The sequence below is a fragment of the Scyliorhinus canicula genome, chromosome 10 (assembly GCF_902713615.1).
Source record: "Scyliorhinus canicula chromosome 10, sScyCan1.1, whole genome shotgun sequence".
NCBI lineage: Eukaryota > Metazoa > Chordata > Chondrichthyes > Carcharhiniformes > Scyliorhinidae > Scyliorhinus > Scyliorhinus canicula.
Genome location: NC_052155.1, coordinates 102,976,756 through 102,987,599, shown reverse-complemented (window position 1 = coordinate 102,987,599; position 10,844 = coordinate 102,976,756). Strand labels below are relative to the sequence as shown.

Here is a 10,844-nt window from a genome sequence, read left to right as displayed (position 1 = left end):
ACGCGGCCCTGACGCTTGCACGCGATTCTCCGAGGAGCGATTGGACCGGCGCCAGTCGCGGGCCACTGTCCGCGGCCAGGCTGCCAATTCTCCGGCCTTGATGGGCCGAGCGGCCGCGCGGAAACGGCAGAGTCCCGCCGGCGCTATCCACACCTGCTTGCAGCCGGCGGAAACTCTGCGTGCAGGGTCGGGGGCAGCCTGTGGGGGGGGACGGGGGGACGGGGGCTCCTTCACCGAGGGGGGCCTCTGATGTGGTCTGGACCGCGATCAGGGCCCACCAATCGGCGGGCCGGCCCTCCAGCCCCGGCCCTATTTTGTTATCCGACCGGCCCCTGAACCCCCATTCCATGTTGCGTCGGGGCCAGCGCGTTGAGGAAGTCCCCCGCGCATGCACAGGTTGGCGCAGCACCACTGCAAATGTGAGGGTTGGTGCAGCGCCCAGTTGGCGCTGGGAAGGGAGGCTGGAGCGGCATGAACCACTCCAGTGCCCTGCTGGCCCCCTGTGGCGGCAAGAATCGGTAGTGCCCGCGCCCTTTCCGCGCCGTTCACGACGGCACGGACACTCTGCCTCCATTTCGGAGAATCCCGCTTCATGTTTCTTTGTTTACTTTAAGGCTGTGTTTATTTGTACTGAAACACTTCCCCAACGTGCTTTGTGTCAGACTGTTAACTGCCTGCATTAAAAGGAATAAGTTGACTTAACACAGGCTAATAATGTTCAAGTTACTAAATTTTAGGTCTGTGCAGTCCTTAACCAAATTGATTGGTTACTTTTGAGCCACAGTAATCTTCTTACTATTGGGTGTTGGAGAAGATTGACTCTTGTTGTAATGTCTTCTACAGTTACTTAGCCTGCAGGTCTTCTCTGTCAAGACCCATAGCTAATAATGGTCACGTGTGAAAGCAATGAGAATATGGTCAGTATCTTGCAGCGATATGTCAGTCCAGAAGTCAACATCTTCAGGGATGGGAAAGGAAAAAGTAGAAACTAAATTATGGATATTTATGACCTGAAAAATAGTATTTACAAAATTCCTAATGCAAATAAAGGCCCAGATTTGCATCTTTCAACTTGTGTTATTCATTAGACATGCCCTTCATCCTTTGAATAACCTTCATGAAGGCCCCGCTTTCTCAACCTTGCCCCTCGCCTGAGGTGTGGTGATCCTCAGGTTAAACCGCCACCAGTGAGCTCTCTGCTTCAAAGGGGAAAGCAGATTATGGTCATCTGGGACTATGGTGACTACTTTCCCTTGACCCTTTGTAATGATTTAGGCCAGGCCTTTGAGATTGGCCAATTAGACTATGAGTACCCTGATTAGTGGCCCAATCAGTGAATCCCTTTCTCTGTATATAACAGGGAGTATCAGATCCTCTGCACTCCGGTGTACACAGCAAGCTGAATGCACCTGGTTGTTCGTTTGTTGGTTTTGTAAATAAAAGGAATTCTGGTGAAGGTACTTCTGCCTCAGTGAACTTATTACACCCTTCATCCTTTAGCTTGAAAATATCTTGGCCGGGATTCTCCGATCACGCGCCGGAGAATCGCCGGGGGGGCGCGCGAGTCCCGCCACGCCACTCCAACGACCAGAGAATCGTCAGCAATCGCGCTGGCACGGTCGCTGGTCGGGGGCCGTTGAAAGCGCCCGCCCCCGGCAATTCTCCCGCCGAGTCCCACCGGTGTGATTTACATATGGTCCTATCCGACGGGACCTCGGCATTCTGGCTGCGGGGGCCAGTCCTGGTGGGGGGGCAGGAGGAACTGACTCAGGGGTGGGGGCCTCCACGGTGGCCAGGCCCCTGGTCGGCGAACGGGCTCATTCTGGGTGGGGGAGCTATGTTCCTCCACACCGGGCCTCTGTAGGGTTCCGCCATATTGCCCGGGGGGCCAGCGCAGAGACGGCTATGGCACGCATGTGCGGACCCGCGCTGGCCGTGGCGCACATGCATGGGCCCGTGCTGGCCGTGGCATGTGCATGTGCTGACCCGCGCCGGCCGTGGTGCGCCGGTTTTCAGCGCCGGAGCAGCGCACTGCACTCCGGTGCCGTTCTAGCCCCCTAGGAAGGGGTGAAATGCCAGGGCCTGGAGGCCTGTTGACGCTGGCGTCGCTCGTGCCGGTTTTGATGGCGGCGTCAACACTTGGCCGGGATGTCACTAATTGCTAGAAGTGTGAACTATTAACGGCAAAGTAAGGTTAATAGGGCATTTGGAATTTTGGTGAATGAGGGGATCTAAGGTCCATCACAACTTAACCTATGAAATTAATGATATGGAACTAAACAACAATGAATGAAGGCACTGGAGAAATTTGAGTCAAATCAAGCACAGAGGGAAATAAACTGGTAGAAAGGAAAAGTAAGATAAATGATTAATTTAAGTGACAATTTTAAATCTCTCTATGACCAACATAACACCTACAGTGTTGAGACTCAAAAGACTGTATGCCAGAGAGATTGATTGGCACTTCAGGAACATCAATCTCTGCATTAAAATTGTCCTTACACTGTTAACTATTAGGCCGAATACCTGCAGTGTGTTTAGTTGGTTATTAATGCAGTAATTTCTTGAAACTGCCAAGAAAGCCCAAAAGCACACTGCTATTTTAGCAAGGCTAACAGCAGAGTGGCACAAATCGTCCAGCAATTTGTGGCAATCTGCAAATCAAATGGATAGTTGGTCTACACACTAATTACTATTACGAGGGCAGGTCAGCCGCCAACGTAGAGGTTGGCGAATGCACAGAGGTGAGGATCCACCGGCCACCACTCAGATGACCTGTCGCACACGTACTTTCTTAATGCCATACCAAATGATCCATCCCTCAAACTGACCACATGTCCATTATCCCACAGGATGTCCATCTGAAAGTGCTGACCCATCCGGGATAGTCCCCCCCACTGCCTCCCATGAGAACACCTCAGAGGTGAGCTTCGAGGAGACATATCATGACATCTGCCCCTTTTTTAAAAAAAAGTGTTGGTTGCTTGGAACATATGCGACTGTATTTACATGTAGAACTATTTACATTAAATGGCGAGTGGATGAATATATACATAAGAGGCGTCTAGCGTGCAGATACAGAACAACATTTACAAGATAAATGTCTATAAGTCCAATCTTTGGGGCTTGCATCTGATCCTTGTCGACCACCTGAGAGGTGGAGGTGGGGACGGCAGCACCTTGACAGACGGGATTGCTGCCAGATTGGTGGCCTCGTGGAGCGAGCTGTCCGGAGGAAGCACAACAACATATGGAAAAGTAGGATCTGGTGGTGGGCAGGCAACTTTGCGCAGTGCCCTTCTGTTGCGCCTGACAATGGACCAACAGCCAAATGAACTACAAACGATCTGGGAGCAGCCTGTCAGACAACAACAGCTGGAGCTGACCAGCCTCCATCAGGTAGCTTGACCCAAACAGCATCTTCCGGAGATAGCACAGGCAAATCCATAGCATGAGCATTGTACGTCAGCTTTTGCCGGTTCCTGAGTTGCTGCATCTTTTGCAGCACTGGGAGGTGATCCAGGTCTGGTAAGTGTATGGCGGAACAGTCGTCCGCAGGCCATGATTCATAAGGAGTGTGTCGGAGACATATCGATGGACAGAGGGGTTGCCCTGTACGCCAACAGCGTAAGGTTGAAGTCAGAAGCAGAGTCCACAGCCTTGCAGAGCAGTTGCTTCACTATATGGATCCCTTTCTCAACCTTCCTGTTGGACTGCGGGCAGTGTGGGCTTGAGGTAATGTGGTTAAATTGGTACGACTTGGCGAAATTGGACCACTCTTGGCTGTGGAAGCAGGGACCATTGTCACTCATGACAGTGAGCGGAATACCATGCCTGGCAAATGTCTCCTTGCAGGCCTTGATGACTGTCCTTGATGTGAGGTCTGACTGCTTCACAACTTCCGGGTAATTTGAGAAGTAATCTATGATGAACACATAGTTACGCCCATTGGCGTGAAAAAGATCGTTTCCCACCTTGGACCACGAGAGGTCACAATCTCGTGTTGCTAGAGTGCTTCTTTTGTTTGAGCAGACTGGAAACGCTGACAGGTCGCACAATTGAGGACCATGTTGACTATATCCTGGCTAATTCCAGGCCAATAGACAGCCTGCCGGGCCCTGCACTTTTCAACACCATCGTGGATCTGTTTGAGCACTAAGCTCTGGAGGCTGCGAGGAATAACTATACAATCTAGCTTGAGGAGGATCCCCTCGACAACTGTCAGGTTGTCCTTAACATTAAAGAACTGAGGGCATTGCCCTTTTTGCCAACCATTTGCGAGGTGGTGCATTACACACTGCAGAAGAGGGTCTTTGGCAGTCTCGTCTCGAATGTTGATCACGCTTTTATCTGAGGCCGGGAGGTTGCTGGCACACAGTTGCACCTGTGCCTCAATCTCTCGGATGAAGTCAACCTGTTCACAGGGCAAGGTGATGGAGCGGGACAGGGCATCCGCAATTATCAGCTCCTTGCCTAGTGTGTATACTAACTCAATCGTACCTTCGGAGTCGAAGGAGAATCCGCAGAAGCCTGGGCGACATGTCATTCAAGTCCTTATGAATGATATGGACTAAGGATCTGTGGTCAGTCGCCACTGTGAATGTAGGTAGACCGTAGACGTAGTCATGAAACTTTACAATGCCAGTTAGGAGGCCCAGGCACTCTTTCTCTATCTGAGCATACCTCTGCTCAGTGGGAGCCATGGCCCTTGACGCATAAACAACTGGAGTCCAGGAGAGGAGTCATCCTTCTGGAGGAGCACCGCACCAATACCGTCCTGGCTGGCGTCCGTGGAGATTTTTGTTTCCTTGTCTGGGTCAAAAAACGTTAGTACCGGAGCAGTGGTGAGCATTGCTTTGAGCTTGAGCCACTCTGCTTGATGTGTGGGGAGCCACTGGAATGCAGTGGACTTCTTCACCAGATGCCTGAGAGTCGTGGTGTGTGAGGCCATGTTGGGAATGAATTTTCCCAAGAAGTTCACCATTCCGAGGAAGCGTAGTACCTCCTTTTTGTCTTCCGAGGTCTTCAAGGCGTTAATGGCCTTGACCTTGACCTAATCTGGTCGCACACCCTGCTGGGATAGCTGGTCGCCCAAGAACTTGATGGTTGACATGCCAAAGGAGCACTTGGCCTTGTTCAGCTTGAGGCCGTTTGCATGGACACATTGAAAGACTTGTTTGAGACGAGATACATGTTCCTCGGGGGGTCGTGGACCATATGATTACATCATCTACGTAGACACGCACACCCTCAATGCTCTCCATCATCTGCTCCATGATCCTGTGGAAGATTTCAGAGGCTGAGACAATGCCGAATGGCATACGGTTTTAACAGTACCTGCCAAATGGTGTGTTGAACGTGCAGAGCTTCCTCCTGGACTAGTCCAGTTGTATCTGCCAGAAATCACGCGATGCATCTAGCTTCGTGAAGAATTTGGTCTCACTGGTCAGTTCCTTCTGGTTCGTGATCAGGTAGTGTACCCGCATTATGTTCTGGTTAAGATCTTTGGGATCTATGCATATCTGCAACTCGCCTGATGGCTTCTTCACACAGACCATCGAGCTGACCCAGTCAGTTGGTTCCATCACTTTGGAGATGATGCCCTGGTCTTGGAGCTCCTGTAGCTGTGCCTTTAAACATTCCATCGTTCAGAGCAGCCGGCACCTGGCGTGGTGCATGGATTACAGGTGTGGCATCAGGCCTGAGTAGGACCTTGTAGCAGTATGGCAGAGTACCCGTTCCATCAAACACATCCGAGTAGTGAGCAAGGATGTCATCAATATCAGCCTGAAGATCCACATTGGAAGAAGACATGGCATGGACTCGCTGTACGAGGTTGAGTAGCTTACATGCATGGGCACCCAGCAGGGATGCCTTTTCAGGCTTGATGATTTTGAATCGCAGTGTGACATTGATGGTCTTGTTGGAGACGAATAGATGACAAGATCCTAGTGCAGTTTAGTGCAGTTATGGAATTGCCATTATAATTGAGGAGCTGGCAGAAGAATTTTGGGTTGCTTTTTAACGTGGTCAAAATCACCTTGAGAGATGAGATTGGCAGAAGCATCAGTGTCCGGCTTGAACTGGATGCTGCATTGATTTACGTGTATGACAACACGCCATTCGTCCGCGGAATCCACACTGAGGATAGATAGGCAACTTGCTGAATTTGAGGAGGCATGTTCACATGTAGTGATGATGCCCACATGATCGGGGTCTCCAGGCAATCGCCCTCTGAATCCGTAGTGTAACCAGGATCAGAATCCAGTCGCCCTTGCTGTACATATCAAACGCGCTTGCGTTGGAGTTGGATCACTGGCCCTTGACTGGTGGTGCAGACCTGCACAAGGCTGCATAATGTCCAGGCTTACCGCAATTTAAACATTGCCTCCCTTTTTCCGGGCATTGCCGCTTTAAGTGGGCGGTGCCGCAGTTCAGGCACATCATGACGTTGACGTTGTTACGCTCTGTGCGTCGTCGCACATGTGCAGTGCGGTCAGCCGACGTTCACACCTGCGCAGTTTGGTTTTCGACCATTTGTGCTTCTGTTCGTGTTGCGTATGTGTGGGGCCCCGGGCAAAGTGCACAAAATGGCCGCTTTCATCGATACTGAGGCGCTGCATCCGGTCGATGGCCTGTACATACTCTGCCTCGTGGGAGGCAAGTTCTTCGTATTCTGCCAATTTGAAACGGGAGTACCGATTTCTCGCATGCTCATGCACTATACACGTCTCGATTGCGACTGGCAGGGTCATGTGCTTGATTTTGAGGAGTTGCTCTTGCAAGGAATCAGAGTGCACCCCAAACACTACCTGATCCCTGATGATGGAATCAGTGGTTTCACCATAATTGCAGGACTGCGCTAATATACGGAGATAAGTTAGAAAGGATTGGAAAGGTTCATCCTTACCCTGAAGGCGTTGTTGGAAGACATAGCGCTCAAAGCTCTCGTTTGTTTTGACTTCACAGTGACTGTCGAATGTCTCCAAAACGTCTTGAATTTGGTCTTGTCCTGGCCATCGGTAAATTTAAGCGAGTTGAAAATCTGGATGGCTTGGCCCCCCGCAGTTGATAGGAGCAGCGCAATTTTTCTGGCATCGGACGCATCCTCGAGGCCCAAGGCCTCAATGTAGAGACAGAACCTTTGCTTGAAGACCCGCCAATTGGCGCCGAGATTGCCGGAGATTCGTAGCTGTGGAGGGCCTGGATCTTCTCCATGCCGCTGGAAGGCACTTGCTGGTTGTCACTGAATTATTCAAGGTAAATTACTTAGAGAAAGTAGACAACTGGTATCATGTCATGTTCTTCACCCTGGGGTAACACAGACTGCAACTGGATGCAGTTGTACTTGAAAGTAGACTCCAAAAGTTGATGTTAATTCAATACACTTTATTGAACTTGTTAAGCAGTGCACACAGTTCGCTGTGGGTTTGACACTCTATTAATCTAAGCGTGCTTACTATAACTAACTAGACCAGACTAGCTCTGAGCCACATGTAGAAGGTGCTAACTGATATATACACCCTGACTGACACTACAGTTGTCACCAGTGGAAAGAGGCAGAGTGTTGATGCCTCGTGTGTTTTATAGTGGGAGACCACCTTCTAGTGCTCTGCCTGGTGATTGGTTGTGTTCTGTCCTGTGTGTTGATTGGCTGTACTGGGTGTTTGTCGCTGCCTGTCTGTATCTCATTATGTGCATGAGTGCATAATCATGACAAGTACTAGAGCTTGTTATTAACCTGGAGACCACAGCTGCTAGTTTATCATGGCTAATTTCCTCTCGTCACACCAGCCCAATTAAAAGTTGAATGAATTAATTAACATGCCTTAAAAATAATAAATAATGATTATGATTCCATGTATTAAAAGGCTTCGTGAAAACATTAGGTCCAATGGTCTGCGAAAGGCCATATTACAACGATCTGGCTAGTAGAAGAAAGCAGAACACAGAGAAGTGAGATAGATTTAAGCATCGCGCAATAATGCAAAACAGGCTATCAACTCACAGTCATCCAATTTCACTCTCAAAATATGGCAAACTTTACCTAATTATAGTAGCACGAGGAAAGCCAGTGGGTTGCCTCGCTTCCAGCATCCGTTACAGTATATTTGTTCAAAAAGTGAATTACCCTTTTTGCAAAAGTTGAAACATGTGATAAAATGTCAAAGTCAGAGCACTATCAAAGAATAGCACCAATTTAGTTCAGAGGCAGAGGAGAATAACCAACTTTCTCCCCTACCCTCAAGGCACTAATGTACACAGGATATGGTTCACAAGCTCCAACCATTCACAATTATCTTTGTCAATTGACTATTCTTCATCCTTGAGAGGAGACAGTAAGTGTCAGTAGCTTATCCAACTGTTGGGGGTGTGACTGCAAAGCTGAATATTTCTTGACCAGACACTCACACAGCATATTTTCCAAAGCAATAGTTGGATAGAGATGAGGGGCTGGATTCTCCGTTTGGGAGACTACGTCCCCATGCCGGCATGAAAACAGTGGTGTTTTACGCCAGGAAAACTGGTTCAAAACGGCCACCGATTCCCTGCTCCGGGGCAGGAGGCTAGCAGCCAGGCAGTCTAGAGCTCCCAGCATGCTCTACTGCCGTGCTTCATGGTGGACGCAGCCCGCAGACCGGGGCCGCAAAATTAGTCCCCCCCCCCCCATTCGGCCGGTTCGAGCGCCCCCGACTGCGCCTCCACAGTGCCCCGAACCCTGAATAATCCTCCCTCCACCCGCGGATCGGCCCTCCCCCCGAATGTGGCGGCGCTGGACTGAGTCCGTAGCCCCAATGCTGAGTTCCCGACGGGTGAGATCACACGAGTCCCACACCATCGGGAACTTGCCAGGTCGGGGATGGAGCATCGCGGGGCGGGCCTCAGGCAATGGCCTGAGGCTGTGGATGCAGCGTGCTTTTAAGGGGGCGGAGCTTTGCAAAAGCGCTGTCGCCCCTGATTCTGTCATCATCGGGGATTCTCCACCCTGCCGCCGAACGCGATTTCTAGACCAAAGAGTATGGACCTTGAGTGTTTTTTCTTTTCTGAGCTTTGGGAAACTAAGGCCAGTTGCAGTGTAACTGTTTTCCCCCATTGAGATCAGTTAATCCAATCATTAAAGTAGTAGGTTTCCAAGTCTATTAAAGTTTAGTAACAGTTTGACCAATGTATTTATATAATTAATAAAAATTTGGATTTTACATGGAAGGGCTGCAGCAATAACGCAAGACAATTCCATGTACATTTTTTTAGAAATGTAGAAAAAAGATACTTACACACGCTGCCCATGTTGCACAAAGCCTTTGCATGGTGGATGCAGGGTGATTGACATGTGTAAGGGTTAAGTATGGTGGATGTTGAGGGAGGGGCATGGATTGGCATGAGCTGGCAATGAGTTGGCATAGAGGCTATAAAGACCTTGGGTGTGGACAGCGGGGCACAGATTGTCAAGAAGAGTATGAGGAGCTGTGGGTGGGAAGAGGGGCATTGGTTGGCATGGGTGTATAGGGAGGGCATTTTAAGTTTAACTTTTTTTTTAAACATCCACATAGTGCCAGTGCACCTAGGCAGGCTGGCCGCCCAGCTTGCCTCTGCATTCAGCAGCCTCCGCACTCAGCAGCCTCCGCATTCTTTCCAGGGAGAAGACTCCCATTTTCAAACACCCATCCTCCAACCACCCCGATCCAGTCTAAAAATTGGGGGGCACTTATTTAAGTCAGATTTTCAGAGCCGGGAATTGTCCTGGCGCTGAACTACCAACGCAGAAGCAAAAATTGAGGCTTACGGGTGGGATTTTCCAGCCTCTCCCATCAGCAGGATCAGAAGTCACCCTTGCCCGGTGGAGGGTGGACAAGCCACACAATTGCGCATAGAATTCAGCGGAAGCTGCTGGCATTTAATAGCTCACTGCATTCATCATGGAAAAACCTGCTGCAAGGTGGGTGAGGGGGGCTTTTTAAAAAAGATTCTGGTTATAAAAGTCCAGCTTGGGTTTCTGGACAGTGAATTCAGAATTATTGTTTGACCTAAAGCATGTTTCATGACAGCCCAAATTCACAATTCCTGCTTTGTGAGTGCAGATCAAGAACACTCCTAGTTGCTGACAGTCTCTATGTTCCTTGTTCTGGCCACCAGCAGATATGCAATTGTCCCCTCACAGTCTTTCAAACACAGTTCCTGTGTGAAAACACACAGATAAAGCCAAAGCAAAAGACTGTCTCTCTACAATATATCCCCACGACGATGTGGGATGTCCCAGATATAGATTTCAATTCATTAACTTCAATTTTAAGCATTTATTTTAATCTGAAAAATGCTTGGATACTTTAAGATCTTCCTTGGTTTACCCATTGCTTTCAACCCATTGCTTTAAACCTCTCATGAAGACAACTGTAGACACTTTGGGTGGGATTCTCTGGCCTCCCACGGTGTGTTTCTCACCGGTGGAAGGCGGCCTGCAGTTGGCCACCGACAGGTTCTTCTGGTCTCGATGCTATCGATGGGATTTTCCATTGATTCCACCCCATGCCGTTGGGAAACCCGCGGCAGTAGTGAACCATCGACAGCACCAGAAGATCCCACTGGCGTGAGAGCCCGCTTAATTGCTCCCCCTTCCACAAACATTCAAACCCTTCACTACCGACCAACAGTGGCAACCGTGTGTACCATCCACAAGATACACTGCAGGAACTCACCAAGGTTCCTTTGACAACACCTTCCAAACCCACAACCACGACCATCCAGAAGGATAAGAACAGCAGATACCTGGGAACCCCACCACCTGAAGGTTTCCCTCCAAGTCACTCACCACCCCAACTTGGAAATATATTGCCTTTCCTTCACTG

General features: G+C 49.6%; 1 protein-coding gene across 3 annotated transcripts in view; it reads right to left on the bottom strand.

Annotated features, from left to right (window-relative positions):
- Nucleotides 1–10,844, bottom strand: part of LOC119972561 (sodium/potassium-transporting ATPase subunit beta-1-interacting protein 3) — a 610,138-nt gene that overhangs the window by 342,664 nt on the left and 256,630 nt on the right. The gene's annotated exons all lie outside the window — the stretch shown is intronic.